This window comes from Canis lupus, chromosome 12 (assembly GCF_048164855.1).
Source record: "Canis lupus baileyi chromosome 12, mCanLup2.hap1, whole genome shotgun sequence".
NCBI lineage: Eukaryota > Metazoa > Chordata > Mammalia > Carnivora > Canidae > Canis > Canis lupus.
Genome location: NC_132849.1, coordinates 13,146,560 through 13,165,777, shown reverse-complemented (window position 1 = coordinate 13,165,777; position 19,218 = coordinate 13,146,560). Strand labels below are relative to the sequence as shown.

At 43.1% G+C, this 19,218-nt stretch overlaps 1 long non-coding RNA gene across 3 annotated transcripts; it reads right to left on the bottom strand.

Moving 5' to 3' along the window:
* Positions 1–391: 391 nt before the first annotated feature.
* Positions 392–19,191, bottom strand: LOC140601143 (uncharacterized). 3 transcript variants are annotated; one of them, XR_012004187.1, is made up of 6 exons: positions 18,936–19,191; positions 18,506–18,685; positions 14,313–14,372; positions 13,680–13,750; positions 2,596–2,665; positions 392–969 (listed from the first exon to the last, which is right to left on the bottom strand). It is a non-coding gene; the product is annotated as an uncharacterized lncRNA (long non-coding RNA). The 3 variants fall into 3 exon arrangements; XR_012004185.1 differs by having other exon boundaries at positions 18,506–19,191; XR_012004186.1 differs by lacking the exon at positions 14,313–14,372 and having other exon boundaries at positions 18,506–19,191.
* Between the last annotated feature and the right edge of the window lie 27 nt (positions 19,192–19,218).

Genomic DNA, 19,218 nt, shown 5'->3' with positions numbered 1-19,218 from the left:
TACATAAAGAACAGCTCAAAGCTAGAGATGTCTGCAATGAATGAGGAGATTTGAAAGACGGTTCTGGAAGAAACCAAAAATTCCATCAGATGAGAAGAGGTGTCAAAACAGATATTTCTGGCTTGAAGCTGAGTAGCATAGTCTGCCATCCAACGAGATTGGAAGTGCAGGTGAATTTCCAGAAGGGGAACTGATTCTCCTGTGGGATCTTCTGAGCAGGAGGAGGGGGTCTGAGAGCCATGGAGCTGAGGCCATGACAGTTTCAGGGACTTAATAATTTCCCTAGATTTGCCATTTTAAAATTCTGTTTGCTTAGCTTTTCTGTAGGAACTAGCATTAAAACCCTTAAAATGCAAAGGATTATTACTTATTTAGCGAAGGCTGGTAGGGGTGAAACTGGGAAGACTGCATCCTACTGGGTGTTGGGGGGAGTCTGTGGTGGAGGGGAGTTTGACTGTAGGTGGAGGCTGCTGGAAAAAAGAAAAATCATTTTGGGGGCCTGAGGAAGAGGGATTGAGGATGTTTGAAAATATGTCCACAAATTCTTTTACACTATGTACTTCAAAATGTGGAGTTTATTTCCTGTCCCCTTGAATGTGGGCCAAACTGAGTCACCTGCTCCTAATGCCTAGAATGTGGCCAAAGTGAATGGCACGTGACTTCCCAGACTAGGCCATCAAAGGTGTTGCTGCTCTCTTGGAATAAGTCACTCAGGGGGAAGCCAACTGTTGTGTCTCCAGGGCCCTCCAGCCCCCAGCCCCGCAGGGAAGCCCGTGTGCAGGGGAACAACCTTTGACCTTCCACGACCACATGGGTGAGCTGCCTGCAAAGCAGCTCTTTCACCCTCAGCCTCATCACACCCGCAGGCGATTCCAGGTCCCAGCTCTTCAGTTATCCAGGTGAGACCCCAGAGGGAGTCTGTGGAGGGAGATGACTCATGCCTCATGTGTCTTATCTAAAACACAAAAACTGGGAGATAATAAGTGGTTGTCGTCATGTTAAGCCATTCAGTCATGGGCTGGTTTGTTAGGCAGTAATAGGTGCTATTAGGGATGAGGATGGGCCCAGCCTGGGACTATGAGGTGTCTCAAAGTTTTTAATTTTTAATTTTTAAAAGATTTTATTTATTTATTTATTTATTTATTTATTTATTTATTTATTTATTTATTTAATATTTAAGACAGAGCACAAGTTGTGCAGGGAGCCCCACATGGGACTTGATCCCAGGACCCTGAGATCATGATCTGAACTGAAGGCAGATGTTTAACTGACTGAGCCACCCAGGTACCCCACAGTGTCTCTCAAAGTTTAATTGAAGAGAATATCTTTTGTTCCTTTACAGTAGGCCTACTTACCTCATAAGCTTCATCTGCATATTCACTCACATACCCAGTCATTCATCTGACCATCTGTCTCTCTGTCCACCCATTTATCTTCCATCTTCCTACCCACACATCCACCATCAAACCACCCATCCATCTGACAAGCATTTAGAGTATCAGCTCCAGGCCAGCAAGAACTCTGCTTTATTTATTTTCATGTCCCCAGTGTTTAGAGCCATGCCTGGCACCTAGTTGGCGCTCAACATATATTTGTTAAACATAGCTAATCAGGGATCCCTGGGTGGCGCAGCGGTTTGGCGCCTGCCTTTGGCCCAGGGCGCGATCCTGGAGGCCCAGGATCGAATCCCACATCAGGCTCCCGGTGCATGGAGCCTGCTTCTCCCTCTGCCTGTGTCTCTGCCTCTCTCTCTCTCTGTGACTATCATAAATAAATTAAAAAAAAATTAAACATAGCTAATCATTGTTCCCCTCCTCAGAGAGGTCTCAATGTGATGGTAGCAGACAAGAAGATCAATAATTGGAACTCAAAGAATAGAGATAAGTGTGGGGTATATGGAGGACAGTGGGATGATAGGGCTACAGTGGAGTCAGGAAAGGCTCTGAAGCCTGAGCTGAGTTTTAAAGGATGAACGGAGTAGCTCAGGAAGTTGAGGCAGGGCTGGCATGAGACGCTGTGGAGTATCCAGAGAGCGGCCGGCTTCTGGGCATCTGGAACCCTGTGGGCCCTTTGCCTGAAAGAGTGAGGAGTAGGGATCCCTGGGTGGCGCAGCAGTTTGGCGCCTGCCTTTGGCCCAGGGCCCGATCCTGGAGACTGGGGATCGAATCCCATGTCGGGCTCCCGGTGCATGGAGCCTGCTTCTCCCTCTGCCTGTGTCTCTGCCTGCCTCTCTCTCTCTCTCTGTGACTATCATAAATAAATTAAAAAATTAAAAAAAAAAAAAAAAAGAGTGAGGAGTAGTCAGAAGACATGCAGGGCGGCCTCCTGACCTAGCACCAGGTACAACTCATTCAGGGTAGTGCTGCACCATTAAGGAAATTCAGAGCCGAGGTAGGTACCGCCAGTCCAGCCACACCACTGGCTTATTGTCATCCACATTCACCTGTTCTCTACCTTACCTTTTACTTTCTCCATCATTTTGTTAACACGTGGTAACTCCTCAAGATTCAGCTCAAGAACCGTCTCTTTCATGATTATCAAAAAATCAACCTGCCCCCTGGTAAAACTCACCAGTTCTTACAGCCCCATCTTTACCTTTCATCCTGCTGGTTTCGATACCCATCACGGATGGATCCATTCTCTTGGCTTTCTCCACTTCGAATTCCTCAGGGAGAAAGAAACCGATTGACCAGTCTGATTCAGTTAGGGGCTACTAGTCACCCTAAGATTTAGCTGCGTTGGGATGTGTCATGAACTGAATACTTGTGTCACCTCAAAATTCTTATGTTGAAGCCCTAACATAGGTTAGGTTTCCATGAGGTCATGAGAGTGGGGGCCCCATGATGGGATTAATGTCTCTACAAAAAGAGGCCAGAGCTAACTCACTCACTCGCTCTCCACCAGGATAGAGTGAAGAGGTGGCCATCTGCCAGCCAGGAAGAAAGGCTCAGGAACCCTGATCTTGGGCTTCCCCACCTCTAGAACTATGAAAAATAACTTTCTGTTGGTTGAGCCACCCTGTCTGTGCTATTTTGTTACAGCAGTCTGAGCTGACTAGGACTAGACCGGTATCTCTCCCTGGTCCATCAGCTGTGGCACAGGGAGGTGGACAGGGCCGTGATAGGTCCCACCTCAAGCACACTCCACGTCTGCCTCTGAGTGCCTCCAAGGCCACAGGAACACTCCGCTGGGGGAGGGCTGAGTGGGAATTATACTCCAGGACAACCGGATGCAGGGAAGGGGCTGGAACTGGTGGATGAATGGTCTAGCCTCCTGTCTTGCAGGTGGACAATTCTGGGAGGGACTCAGTAAAGGGTCTTTGTGGAACCAAGTCCTGTTGCCTTCAGCTCACCACTTTTGAGGTTGTTTTCTTTGTCTCTGTCTTCCTGCTCCCCTTCTGCTTTCTGGACAATTCTACAAACCGCCTGCACCCAAGTCTTAATCTTAGACTCTGCTCTCGGGGAACCCAATTGAGATTTACTCTGAAGGCAATACGAAGAGCCCTTGAAGCATTTTTTTCCCTTTCTAATAATAATCCTCTAATGAACTCTAGGCACTCTGCCGGGCAGAGAAGATACAAGTACAATACATCCCGGTCCTTGAACTTAAGGAGCTTATCACCTCCTCTTCCTAGAACCTTCACAGTGTTTTTATTTCCATGATCTCATTTGGCCCTCTCAGCAACCTTTCCAGAAATGTGTGCAAACATCATTATTCCCACCTTATAGAAAAAGCAAAAGGAGACAAAAAGGTTAAAGCAGTTTGCAAGGTCACACAGCTAGCACATGGCCTTTTAAGCAATTAAAATCTTCGGCTGGTCTATAAATTATCATAGTTACTCAGAGAAAATAATGTTAAAAGCGACACATTTGCTCTAATTTAATTATTCGCTTGCCTTCATTATATTTTCTTTGCTTTTTCTGTGTCTCCTCAACTTTCCAAATATTGTACTGGCTGTTAATCAGTGCTATATAATTTCTTCTGCAAAACTAGGTCAATGTACAACGTGTTAACATAACTTTCCTTTTACAGTTTAAACAACATTTTAGTAACACTGAATCTTAAGAGAAGAAGAAAAAAACCCCTTTGATTACCATTGCATAATTTTCAGCAGAACAAAAAGATGGGATTTGCATTTTAGAATGCCCGGGTCTGAGGGCAGCTTGAAGAGACTGGGAAGGCATGAGTCTATGTTCTCTCCCTTTCCTGGCTTTAAATAACATCTGTATGCTGATGACTCATGCATTTACATCTTCAGCCCCAACTTCTCTTCGGAGCTCCAGATTGGCATAGCCAGCCCTCTAACTGTCAGCTTTACTTGGATTGTCTCACGGGAGCTCAAACTCAGCGTGTGCAGAGTCAACTCTTGATTTCCGCCCTTCCCTCAAACTGCTGCTCCGAGACCTCTAGGTAGAGCTGTCAGTCAGAGGGCTTGGTCAGTGGTATCACCAGAGCCCCAGGTGTTCAAGCAATAAACTGGGAAGTCCAGATCTCCCCCCACCCCGCCTCCCTCTGAATATGTTTTGGATCCTTTTACTTCTCCCCCTATTTTGGCCACCATCACCTCTTGCTTGGACCAGAGTTATGGTCCCCTAGCTGTTATCTCTCCTTCCTTTTGAGACAGGGGTGAGGGGAAGGAGGAAGATGTCCCTCAGATTGACTTCATGTTTTCCTGTGGAGCCACCTCCCTGTTAAGTGAACAGGGCTGCTCTCTCCATTGAGTGGTGAGTTTAGGGGATGGAATGGCACAAGTGGCTTAGCTTTCTTTCGGAAGGATCTCCCTGCCTCAGGAAGGCTGTATTAGTTTTCTAATGCTGTGTAACAAGTTACCACAAACATAGCAGCTTAACGCAACACACCCATATCATCCCATAGTTTCTGTGGGTCAAGACTGGCATGGTTGAGCTGGGACCTTTATGTAATTCCGGCAAAGTTGCAATCAAGGTGTCAGCCAGGGTATTTTCATCTGGAAGCTCAGCTAGGGAAGAATTTGCTTCTAGGTTTATTTGGGTTGTTAGCATAATTCACAGACTTGAACTTGTATGACCGAGAGCCTGGCTTTTTGCTGGCTATCAGGTGGATGCCACCCTCAGATCACAGGGGCTGCCTACGGTTTCTTGCCACATAGGCTTCCTCAACACGGCTGCTTTCCTCATCAAGCCAGCATGGTGAATATCCTGATCCAGCCTGCTATGATAGAGTCTTATACAAAGTCATGTAAACATGGAATAACGTGCCATCACCTTTGCCATGTAATACAACCCAATCAAGAGAGTGATAGCCCATTGCCTTTGCCATGTTCTGTTGGTTAGAAACAAGGCAGTTTTTACCTGCACTTAATGGAAGGAATTACAAAAAAAGCAGGGACAGCAGGAGGCAGAAAACCACAGGGGGGCACCTTAGGGTTTGATGTGCCATGCTCTGCTTCTTTGCCCACAGTTTTATAGGAATGGCACCCCAAAGAGGAGCCACTGTCATGTAGAGCTGCCTGGTCCTGGGGAGCTGGACTATACGGATGGAGTTTTCTGGGATTTGTCCTGCATAACTGATCACCCAGATCTGTACATACTCATACTCGGGCAGGCTAAGGAATGTTGTTTGTGAGATTCCCACTGCATGAATGACCTCGGGAATCCAGTTGGTTGATATTATCTGGCCTTCAGGTCAGAACTGGCCCTTCTGGTCTGGATGCCAAGAGTAGCAAATCTTGCCTTATATCCCCTCCTACTCCAGGGTGGGCTGGCCCCCTGGAATGGAATCCAGGCTCCTTGAAAATGTAAGAAGATGATAACATAGAAATGCAGCTTGCTCCAAACTGCACATAGGTGAACATATGTTTAACTTCAAACCCTGTCACTTGCTCCATAAATACAGCCCTTATGGGGATGGTCAGTTGGAAGTAAGTCTCATCTGAGGGGAGGAAGCTCCAGTTCAGCTGTCTCCAGGGAGCTTCCCCAGCTAATGAGGTGGGATGTTGTAAGTACCCGATTTGATGTAAGTTTGTCTTATTCTTATTTATTGCTTACTATTGCCCTCATTTATGTGTAGATTTCTTTTTTTTCTTTCTGTTTTTACTAGGTTTTTATAATATCAATAAACTGTTCTCCCTCTTGAAACCAAAAACATAGTTGTTGTGAATCTTTTCTTCAGAACAGGAGTAAGGGGTTGGTAATTGTATAATTCTGGGCTAAAGTATTAGAAAGCTCATTGTTGCTACAATTAAGTCACATTCTCCAAACAAGCATTTATCAGTAATACAGAATCTATTTTCATTTCCTATTGTATAGGTGACTGACTCTAGAGTCTCTCACATAATTCAGAACCCAGTTGGAGAATAAATGAATGCTCTGTTTTTACTCCCTCAAACCTAACATCCCCACCTTTCTATTCTCCACAGAGAAGACAGAAAGATCTTTTAAAAACAAAAATTATGGATATTTGGAAGATAATAAGAAAATATGATGAACAACTTTAAGTCAGTAAATTCAACAACTTAGATGAAATGAACAAATCCCTTGGAAGACATAAACTATTAAAGCTCTTTCAAGAAAAAATAATCTTATATCTAAATAGATAGTTAATTTTTTTTTTTCTACAAAGAAAACTCCGGGCCCAAATGGCTTCCTGGTGACCTATATTAAACATTTAAAAAAGAAATAATCTCAATTCTATAAATGCATTCATAGCTGAAGAGGAGGGGATACTTTTCAACTCATTCTTTGAGGCCAGTATCACTCTGATGCCAAAGCCAAAGTCATTATAAGAAAACTACAGGGCAGCCCTGGTGGCTCAGTGGTTTGGCGCCGCCTTCAGTCCAGGGTGTGATCCTGGAGATCCCGGATCAAGTCCCACGTCAGGCTCCCTGCATGGAGCCTGCTTCTCTTTCTGCTTGTGTCTCTGCACGCCCCCCTCTCTGTGTGTGTCTATGAATAAATAAATTAAAAAAAATTTTTTTTAAAAAAAGAAAACTACAGACATATCCCTCATGAAGAAATAGGCAAAAATTCTTAAAATTCTGACAAATCAAATCCAACAATACATAAAAATAATAGTAAAATATGACCAAATATGTTTTATCTCAGGAATGAATGGCTGGTTTACCATTAAAAAATCAGTCAATGTAATTCACTATATTAATAAACTGAAAAGAAAAAGCCATATGGTCATCTCAGTAGATGCAGGAAACATCTCAAAAGCCAGGAATAGAATAAAATTTTTCTGGGGCACCTGGCTGGCTTAGTTGACTAAACATTCAACTCTTGATTTTGGCTCAGATCATGATCTCAGGATCATGAGATTGAGCCCCACATTGGGCTCCACACTGGGTATGGAGCCAGTCTGAGATTTTCTCTTTCCCTCTCTTTTGCCCCTGCCACCCTCTACCCTTCTCTCTCTCTCCCCTCCCCCACAAAATTAAAAAAGAATGAAATTTTCCCAACTTGATAATGGGCATCTATGAAAAACCCAGAGCTAACATCATACCTAATGATGAAAAACCAAATACTTTCCCACTAAGATCAGGATACAGTAGACCAGACAACACTATTACTATTAACTGACTTGATCTAATTACATTTGTAGACTATGTAGACTATTACACCTGAATCTTCTCTCACTACCTCTAATCAACACTGTACTAGAAGTTCTGGCCATTGTAATCAGAAAAGAAAAAGAAAAAGTGTACAGATTGGAAAGAAAGAAGTGAAAACATCTTTATTCTCAGATGGCATGATTGCCTATGTAGAAAATCTGATGGGATTACAAAGGAGCTACTAGAACTAAATGAGTTTAGCAAAGTTGTAGGATGCAAATATACAGAATCAAATGTATATATACTAGCAATGAACAATTAGAAAGTGGAATTTAGAAAAATGACACCACTTACAATAGCATAAAAGTTAAAAATACTTAGGGACAAATATAAGAAAATATGTGAAGGACCTGTACACTGAAACCTATAAAACATTGTTGAGAAAAATTAAAGAACTAAATAAATGCCTTGTTCAAGGATCAGAAAACTCGATATGGTTATGATGTCAATTCTCCCCAAATTGGTTCATTGACTCAATGTGATCCCAATCAAGATAGATTTCAGTAGGCTTGCTTTCTTTCTTTCTTTCTTTCTTTCTTTCTTTCTTTCTTTCTTTCTTTCTTTCCTTTTCTTTTTTTCTTTCTTTCTTCTTTCTTTCTTCTCCCTCCCTCCCTTCTTCCTTCCTTCCTTCCTTCCTTCCTTCCTTCCTTCCTTCCTTCCTTCCTTCCTCTTCCTTTCTCAGAAAATAAAAAGTGGATTCTAAAATTCACATGGAGATTCAAAAGATCTAAAATAGTTCAAACAACTTCAAAAAAGAAGAACAACACTAGAGGTCTGATACTCCCTAATTTTGGCTTATTATAAAGCTACTGTAATTTGAACAATATAATATTGATGTAAAGATAGGTAAGTAGATTAATGGAGCAGAATTGTCTAGAAATAGACCCACACATATCTGGAAAACTAGTACTCAACAAAGGTGCAAAAGCAATTCAGTGAAGAATGGATAGTCTTTCTAAAAAATTGTATCAGAACTATTGGATATTCATACTAAATAAACTCTGATCCATACCTCACACCATATAAAATATTAACTCAGAATGGATCATAGGGGATCCCTGGGTGGCTCAGCGGTTTAGCGCCTGCCTTTGGCCCAGGGCGTGATCCTGGAGTCCCAGGATCGAGTCCCAAATCGGGCTCCCTGCATGGAGCCTGCTTCTCCCTCTGCCTGTGTCTCTGCCTCTTTCTCTGTGTCTCTTGTGAATAAATAAATAAAATCTAAAAAAAAAAAAAAAAAAAAAAAGAAAGAAAAAAAGAATGGATCATAGATCTAATGTTCTCTCTTCTTATAAGGACACTGATTCTATTGGATCAAGACCCCACCTTTATGACCTCATTTAGCCTTAATTACCTCCTAATAGGCTCTATCTCCAAATACAGCCATGTTGAGGTTAGGACTTCAACATATAAATTTTAGAAGGACATAATTCAGTCCATAGTACATAACTGGAGCATGGAAACTGCAAGATGAGCCTGGATCATCTTGTTTAGTATAGTGAAGAAGTTCTCAAAGAATGATGGAGATGTATCAAAAAGACATAAAAACCAGTTTGAAGGGGATCACAATGACTAAATCTGAAAAGAAAATGAGCATGAAAAGAAATAATATACACCCCGAAATGAATATAACACTGTATGTTAACAATAGTGGAATTTAAAAATAATGATAAAAAATAAACACACTTACATCTTAATGAAAATAAAATGTTACTTGAATGAAAAAAGGAAAGAAATAATAATAGTAACATATTAAAATCCTTCAAAAAAATAGAAAACAATGAGTCACTATATAAATAAAAGAATGGCTGGGATGTCTGGATGGCTCAGTGGTTGAGCATCTGTCTTCAGCTCAGGGCGTGATCCCGGAGTCCTGGGATTGAGTCCCGCATTGGGCTCCCCATGGGGAGGCTGCTTCTCCCTCTACCTATGTCTCTGCCTCTCTCTGTGTGTCTCTCATGAATAAATAAATAAAATCTTAAAAAAAAAAAAGAATGGCAAGTTTAATAAGGAAGAGGATATTACATTGTTTCTAAATACCTCCTCCCTAAATACTTACTAATTTCCAAAGAGGGAAAGACACACACAATATTTACTAAGTCAAAGGAGTTCTTTTTTTTTCTTTTTTATTTGTTTTTTATTTTTTTTCAAAGGAGTTCTTATTAACAGACTGTTTTTTTTTTTTTTTTAAGATTTTATTTATTTATTCACAAGAGACACAGAAGAGGCAAAGACATGGGCAGAGGGAGAAGCAGGCTCCCCACGGGTAGCCTGATGAGGAACTCAATCCCAGGACCCCGGGATCACGCCCTGAGCCAAAGGCAGATACTCAACCACTGAGCCACCCAGGCATGCCAACAAATGGTTTAGTCAAACAAACAAGTTGTGCCTAGCACTCTAGGACTTAAAGTAAGTAGGATATATGACACCAGTGATACTGAAATGTTCTTAAAGAATATAACACACTTCGCTGTTTTAAATTCAGGAAGGACTACCTATCGGTATCAGTGAGGAGATTTGTTTTTCCCCCAAATGACTGAGCCTTTCTCAGGGAAATTCACATTTAGTAGGTTTTATTTGGGGCCTAGGAACTTATGCTTTTTGAAAGTGCTCCAATTGATTTGGATTTACCACCATGAAAGTAATAACTGAACTACAAAAGCATGTAAGCCATGGGGATTGTGGGAAGAACTTCAGGCTGAGAGTTGGCTTAGGTCAGGAAGGCAGAAAAAAGGGTTGAGTGTCAGCTTAGTGGCAGTCAACAACCCTCTAAAAACTTGGAATTAAGGTTGCCTCCAAGATAACTAATAAAAATAACATCCAGTGTATCTGTAGAAATAAATTAGAGTGTGGGATTGAAGAATTTGGGAATACCTCAAAGTCCAATCAAGGTGTTATGGGAGGACTCTCAGGGAGTAGGCCCGAAATGTGATGATAATTTAGTGAGTAGTAACAGAAAGATTAGGTTCTAATTATTGTATTCATTTTAAGAAAAGTCTGCCACATTGAAGAGGATTGCTCAAGTTCAAACCTGAGTATCACTGGCCACTTTGTGGCCTCTACACACAGTAAAACTTCCTAGAGATCCTCATAATCCATATTTCTCTCTATTCATTATGGCAGCTGTTCTTTGCAAAGCTCTTCTTACTCTCCTTCCAGAATCTTCTGACCCATCTGGGTTCTTTTGCACTCCTCTCTATTCCCCCCTCCTCCTACCTTCTGAGCCTCTCTTTTCTTTCCTGGTGCCATGCCTTTTGTACCAAATCTGATTGGCTTTTACCTTCTCCATCCCACCCATATCCTAAATTAAAAAAAAAAAAAGTGGGAGATTTTTTTTTTTAGAATGCAGAGAGAGTGGAAAGATTGTGAATACATTAATATTTTGTCCCTACCTAAAATACAATGACTTTGTTAGTTAAGGTTCTTTAGATCGAAGTAACCCAACCCAACTCAAGCAAGTTTAAGTCAAAATGAGAACTTATTGTATACATTTATGGAACCCAAAAAGGAGTTGACCTTTGAGGTGCCTGGGAATAAGGGGCTTAACATCAGATATTTGTGGGTTCTTCTTCAAAAGTAACGGTCTCAAAATTCTTCACTGTGACTGACTCAAGAAGAGTGAAAACCTTCAAATCTTTCAATTATTCCCAATATCCAGAGGACAAAAGTCAGTGCAGCATGAATTATCACTGTACTAATAAAACTGCAAGGGAGACTATGCATGCATATGCATATGCATATCTAGAAGCATGATGATGCCATTTGAATTATAATGCATAGTTTTAAAGTCTAATTATTGAAAAATGATAGGTCCAAAAGATCACTACACATAACAATCACAATAAACTAAACTGATAGTTATAAGCTAAATAATCAAGAAGCCAAATCTATAGCAATTTATAATTAATATAATTTATAATTAATGAGCAATGTAATTAAGCCATCAAAACCCATAGCAATTCTAAACAACACCAATAAAGCACTGATGATAAAGTGTCATTACCCCAAATTGCAGGAATTCCAGTTATGTGTGTGCCTGTGCTGTGAGAGTATCACATCATTGCCAACTTGGCCCAGCAGACAGCTTCCCTAGCACAATGTCGAATTAGAGTTCTTAGAACACTCTTGTAACAATCACTTTAGTTTATGAACCCTAAATTTTAGTGATCCATAGCAACCCATTCGGTAGATTATTAGAAAATAGTCCCTCATTATATATAAAAATTTATGGTATTATACGATAAAGTCATTTGCACATAAAAATAGGAACCAGAGCTTGCACTTCAGGTCAGTTTGAGGCTCACCAGGGGGCTCCCTTAGTACTTTGGGAGCCACGGCTCTGGAAATCTACTATGATTTCCAGTTGCTAACAGCTCCTTTTGCTCAAAATCTCCACATCCCAAAAGAGATTTGAGTTGGTTCAGCTTGAGCAAGGTGTCTTCCTTGGAAACTAATCACCCACGGGGTTGGATAGCAGGAAGGAAGGAACAGGACTTCTCAGTAGGAAGTTGTTTGGTTTGTTGGCACTGCCCTGTGTGTATGGAAGGCAATTTGCACAAAAGAGAACTTCATAGATGACAGCATCCATTAAAATAACAACAACAATAAGAACTGAATCAAGGCCATAAGACTTATACCATGCCTTGGACATCCAGAGGGAACTGGATTCTTTATTGTGTCTCCAGCCTCTAGGTAGCTGGAAGAAAAATCTAGATTCAGTTCTATTGATGGCAATGATGTAAACAATACCTCTAGGAAACAGTCAATCTTTGTGTAAAAATGCTCAGTCTCCCAGCTTCTGGAGTCTTTTTCCTACTCACCCCTCCTTACACCACCCCTTTGGGATCATATGGTGGTGTCCCTGGTTTCTGGAGTCTCCCGGGCTTTCTCTCTGGCCCCAATTCTGGTCTCTGCTTGCACTGTTAAATTTAGCAACTAGAGGAATTTGTGATCTGGTCTCTCAGCCTGGTCAGGGCTCTACGGTGCTGCTTAGCTAACTCAGCCTCCGCTTACAGTTGCCAGATGAGTGGAGATCCTTCTGAGTTTCCGTCATGTCCCCCTGCTGGCTCCCCAACACTTATGGTTCCTCTTAATCTTCTCCAGACCCTCCTTCTGCCTGACATAGCTACTTGGTTTTCATTAGCTATGCTTTGACACATTAGGTCCCTATGTCCTTAGTGCTTTTCACTCTCTGGGTGTTTCAGAAGGTCAGTCCCAACAGTTGGTTGTGTGTGAGTGTTGCGGGGTATGTATGGTGTATGTGCAGTGTGTGATGTATGGTGTGTATATATATATATATATATATATATATATATATATGTTTGTTTAGTGTGTGGTGTATGGTGTGTGTGTATATGAGAGGTGTGTATATGTGGGGTATGTGTGATGGGTGTGTGTGTGATGAATGGTATGCCTAGGGTATATAGTGTATATGTGATGTGTATGTATGTTTGTGTGTGTGCGGTGTACGGCATATGTGATGACGGTGTATGTGTGTGGTGTGTGTGATGGGATGGAGTTTTCTCCTTTCTCTCTTTCCCACCTAATTTTCCATAACCCCTCAAGACTGAAAGGCTTTTATCACTTTCTCTCTGACATATCCCCTGTCTATAACAGAGAGAACTTCATGGCTCATTGGCACTCTAAGAGCTGATTCTTGATACGCCAAAGAGGAAGATTAAGGAATTTTGAAAATGATGTTTACTGAATACTTGTTGTGTCCCAGACACTTTCTAACCACCTCTAAGTATTACAGGGCTTGGTAGCTAGAAGGAGTCCAATTTGTTGAATGCTTGCTTTATGTGTATTAGCTGATTAAATTCTCAAAACAATCTTCTGAGGTAGGTATTGTTATTACCCCCATTTTACAGATAAGGAGAATAAGTCATAAAGAAATTCAGCAATTTGCTCAAGGTCACATAACTGGTAAATGGCAGAACCTGGATTTGAGCCCAAATATTGTACCTCAGAGTTGTCATTTTAGCCAATTGGCAATTATAACTCTTTAGGCTGGGTCTAAAGATAAATGGCTTGCTGACAAATCTCATTTTAAATGTCAATAGCAGAATATTAATTCTTTACTTATTTTTACCTTCTTTTGTAATGATTTCATCTTTTCCTTGGCAGGTGGATGCTTAGGGCTAACCACGGGAAAGCTATATCCTCTGAAAGGTGAAAGAGGGAAGCACATTAATAATTTTTCAAAATATTGCCTTCTTGCTAATAATAATAACAATATAAGGATATAAAAGTATAAAAATAGTAATGTAATGGGCCAAATATGGACGGCACTGTTTTGGGAAGCACCTAAGCACTGTTTTGGGAAATGAGCTCTCTTCCAAGTTGGTGTATGCTAAGATCTAGACAAGGGCTACTTCTGAAGCCTTGAGAGGTCCCCCAGCTATTCAGCTGAGACTTCTGTCCCAAGATGATGAGATCCCCTAGAACTGCTTGGGGATTCACTGCTCACGGAGGACTTCCTGGCCACGTGGCCTCTCAAATTTCTCACCGAGAGGGAGAAGATGCACTACTTAGTGCCCTCAGGTCTCTGGCCTGATTGACAGTTACATCTTGGATGGTGACCAAATAGATGGGTATCCTACCCCGGTGAGCCTGGGTAACACAACTGCCCCTGGGCAAGATACCCTATTCTGAACCAACAAGGCTGAGGACCAGACATGGAGAGTGGTGAATTAACCAAGACCAGTGCCCTGTGGCGACCCACCTCAGCAGCCAGGTGTTCCTAGGGGTCACCCTCTCTGTCTCTGTCTGAGCCTGGTTTCCCCTAAAAGACAAGCCAGAGACAGTCTTAACGGTTAAGTTTTCCTGGAGGGTGGGGACCAGATAGCCTGAATGAGAGTCAGAAGGAGTAAAGTCAGGATGGAGAGAGCTAATTCAAAGATGCACAGGTCGGGGGGGGGGCACTTCCTGGTGGCCTGATCATGTGAGGCTGTCTGCAAAGCCACCTGACAGACGTCTCAGAGCTGTCTGCCTAGAGGAGAGAAAGAGAAAGCACTTACCCATCAGCTTCCATCCTCTCTGGTCAGATGTCCGCCCCTCCAGCAACTGGCTGAGGCTAACTCCCCAGGTATACAAGTTTCCTGCCATCCAGGCAGGGAAGCCCCACTGGGAAGCCAGCACTGCTGTGGTGATGGCTGTCAGGTTTAACACAACGACCATCTTAGCTCACAGAGGATTGGTGACTGCGTAAAAGAGGGTAAGGCCAAGAGCATCCCAAGAGGTGTGCCAGCAGTACACGCCTTCTTCAAACTGCCACCACTAGCTGTGAGCTCAGGAGGGTCATGTTAGGCCTCAGGGCTTTAGACTCCTCGTCCATGAAGGTGGGGGGACCAAGGGAACAAGGCAGTAAACTCGGTCGTTAAAGCTCCTTTTGACCCACACTCCACATAGAACAGAACTTCTTCTTCTTCTTTTTTTTTTTTTTAGAAGAGAACTTCTAAATGGAATCTGAGGAGAAAGGATGCACCGGCTAGCAGACAGACTGGGAGGAGCAGGCCTCCTGGGGAAGGTGCGTCTTGGGAAGGAAGTGGGAGCAGCTGAGGCAGAGGATGCACAAAGGCTCCCAGGATGTGGGAACAAGGAAAATTCAGTTTGTGCAGAACAGTAGGTGATTTGGGGATTGAGTGGGAATGACAGCCTGTAAATAAGATAGAGGCTTCAAAGATGTGGTGTGGTATGATGGACAGGTATCTGGGCTCTGATGGCAGCCCTGCCACTGAGGAGCTCTATGACCTTGGGAAAGTCAAATGCCAGGTGCCAGTTCTTCATCCATAAAGTGAAATAGGTGTTTCAGGGCCCTCAGGGGACTTCACTCACAGCAGGATGGTCAGAGCCAAGGGGCTTCACTAGGTGGAAGCAGCACTTTTCACCTGACCCAGCTATGGCGGTGGCCTTTTTACCCCCAAGAACAAGGTGGACATCTTACCAATGTGGCAGGCAGATATTCAGTCTGGGATCCCCTGATGAACTAGTAGGGTTTCTACAAAGAGCTGGGCCCCCTGAGGGGAAGCTGGACTATGTCATAGCTAGTATGGGGGACATGAAGGTGGGGCTATTTGAGCTCAGATATCTGGCTGGGGTCATCATCCGGAGGAGGACTTCCTTTTTCAAGCAAGACAAGCTGTAGTCAGTCCTTCCAGTGGCTTCTGTAACTGACCACCAAGATTCAAGCTCTCCTTCTATGATGTAGAAGTACTGCAAGGATGTGGCTGTCCAGCCAGACACCATAGTTCTCCGTCCGCTTGTCCCCGGCTGGGCCCACAGGACTAGGTCTGGCCAAAAGAACCTAAGTAAAAATGATGCGTCTCATTTCCCAGGTGAAGGGATTGATTATCACCTGTGCCTCCCCGAACTGCCTCCCCTCCCTTAGCCTCTGGAGGCCGCATGTTAAAGATGGCAGCATTACGGCAGGGCAGGGGCCTGGATCCCTGAGCCACTGCTTAGGGGACAGGTGCCCAGGAACATTGTCATCAGACTCATCACGAGCAAGAAAATAACTTGCATTGTGTTAATCCAATCATGTTTTGGGGTCATTGTCATGGTCAGCAGCCTATCTTATCTAGTACACCTATATGAGGAAATTCCAATGCCTCAAAGCAGAAGCTCAGCTATTCAGTGATCCACAACTTGGGGAACCTAAGGATGACCCCGCTCATCAGGCTTGGATAATATTTATTTTATTTATTTATGGAGAGATGGCCACATGCCAGACCCTCTTCTCCTTTCGGGGGATGCACTGTTAGGATGACAAAGTCCACGGTCCAAGGAGACAGGTAACAAGCTAACATGCTAAGTGCATGACTTGGAGGATCAAAGCATAACTGATTTTGTCCTGCCCTGCCCATCCGAAGTTCAGTGATGGTGATCTTTCCCTGCAACAGAAATATGGGCAGATACCACGACTGTGCTCTTCACTCCTAGGTGGTAGACAGTTCTTCTGCCACTAAGTTGTAAAACAGCCTCGGTTTGAGAAATGAAATTTCGGGTGCAAGATAATAATTAAAATCTTCAATTGCACCCAAACGTTGAATTAAAACCTCTGAGTTTTGACCTGCTGATGGCTTCCTGACTCCAGGGAAAGGTGCAGAGCCAGCTCCTGTTTTCTTCATTGCATCTTCCCACGCTCAAATTCTCATCTCTTCCTTGCTGGCGTTCTATTCCTTTCAGGGTGTGTGTGTGTGTGTGTGTGTGAGAGAGAGAGAGAGAGAGAGAGACAGAGAGACAGAGAGAGACAGAGAGAGAGACAGACAGAGAGAGGCAAGAGCATGTGTGGTAAAGGGATGGGGCAGTTCTTTTAGACTGGGAGATTTTGTGTTCTCTGGACCTGGCAGATGCTTAAAGCTGACTCCTCTGGAGAGCCCAATCACTGCATTCCTTTGGCCATGTAGCTGCATCTTAACTGTGAGGGGTTATTTTCTACTCTCTCTTAGCCTCTAGGAGCCTAGTCTTCTCCCTCAGCTTCTTGTTGCTGGGATCTCTGCACCTTCTAGAAGCCTCCATTGGGCAGAACCCAAGACAACTCCTCTCTGATTTTTCTCTTGTGGTTCACATTGGTCCATAGGAAATACTCAAGCATCTCTCATCTGGAAGTGCTGAGTGAACCCCACATAGCACCCTCTACCTTGTTTTCCTAAGCTAACCACTTTAGGTTTCTTAAGTGAGAGTCAGGCATGAGTCCAATATCTGATAACCCTCTTCACCTCTCACCAACTTGAGAGGACACCTGTATAAGCTCTGAGTGGTCCTCTAAAACCCTCTCTCTCTTGAGTGGTAAGAGGTGGCCCTCCCCATCTTACTACCCCTTCCTTGGGGTGGGAGGAGTTGGCTTTCTTAGGACATCAACGACTCCTTCCAAAGAAATCTTCTAGAGATCCTTCTTTCTTCATTTTCTTACCTCTTTTTTAATATACTGAATCTGGCTGAGGAGACCAACAATCATGGGAATGTTCCTGACCGTTTCCTTTGTAGATTTTGTGGACAGTTATCTAGCTCTGAAATTTCACATCTGTTGTCTCTTAGTGTTTTGGTGGCAACTTCTACTTCAGTGTCATGTTACACAGGTAAACAAAGAGAAAATAATTGCAGATAGTAATCAGCTGCATAAAGAAATAGAGTCAGGGCCCAGGGAAGAGGAGCTACTTTAGAATGTGTGATCCAGGAGGGTATCTAGTTCTGAGAAGGTGGCAATTTGAGCTGTGACCCCCAAGGACAAGGAACCAGTTTTGCCAAGATCTGATTATCCATGTGGCAAGGGGCGGGGGGGGGGGGCGGTGGAGAAAGCATTCCAGGTGGTAGGAACAGCAAGTGCAGAATCCCAGGTGAGAACAATTTGGTGTGTTCAAGGAAGGCCCTTGGGCTAGACTGAATCAGCAAGTGACAAAGAACATTGGAGAAGTGGGTAGGGCCCGGATCCTGTAGGGCCTGGGGTTTTGGATTTTATTCCTACTCCTGGGAAAGCCATTGCAGGGTTTCAAGCAGAGAATGACCTGATCTGATTTATATTTTAAGAGATCAATCAAGGGCATGGAAAGAAAAGAGGGGAAACTATTATAGAATAAAAGAGCCTTAAAGGATGTGATGAGGCACAATGTATAGACCTGAAACCACTCTCATATGGCTAATGAGGTTAAAACTCACCATCTGACCCCCACTAACCCCTCCTTCTTCTTCACAGAAATGCTAACCTTATCTTTTATTTATTCATTTTTTTAAAGTAGCCTCCACACCCAGTGTGGAGCCCAGCGTGAGGGTTGAACTCACAATCTCTGAGCTGAGAGCTGAGCTGAGATCAAGAGTCGGATACTTAGCTGCCTGAGCCACCCAGGCATCCCTAACCTTATCTTTTAGAGATAAACCGCAGGAAGAGCCAAGATAGTTTGAGCGCAACCACATACATACCTGCACAGATGGACTGTGGCTTGTCAGACAGTTACCTCTATTTCATTGTAATGTCAAAATCTTTGCCCAAGGAGGAGCATGAGCTTCAGTAATGTAACATAGGATGCATGTGTGGGCATGTCTCCTGCCAGCTTTTACGTGCGGTGAGTATATGCCTCTTTCTGGATATTCATCCTAACCCTAAATAAAAGGAACCATTCACCTTGGCTCAAGGAGCCAGGGCTTTGGAAGTTATTCCCTATGATCTTTTTATTTGCTGCAAATAAAGTTTCCTCTGTGTGACAAGTTCACCTGGCATAGTCTCTATCTATAATTCACTAAGGAGTAAAATTCACGTTAGTTCAGTTACACACCTAGTCTAGATCCTTCTTCAAATGAGCTAATTGTGAAAAGAGATCTTTGAGACAATCTAGGACATTTGAGTACATACCTGGTATCAACTGATATTAAATAATTCCTGTTAATTTTGTTAAGTGCAATAATAGCGTGACTCTTGTTAAAAGAAAACCTGTATTAATGTGAGATGCATAATGCGCAGGTGGTGATGGGTGATATGCCATGATATCTAATATTTGTTTTGACACGTCCCCCCCACACAGAAATCACTGAGCCTTCGCTATATGTGGTTCCTAAGTGGGGTGTCTCTCGACTGGAAGGGGGGCGGTGATCAGATGGAAGCTCATGGTGCAAGGGTGGAGGGGTGGTAAGAGAAT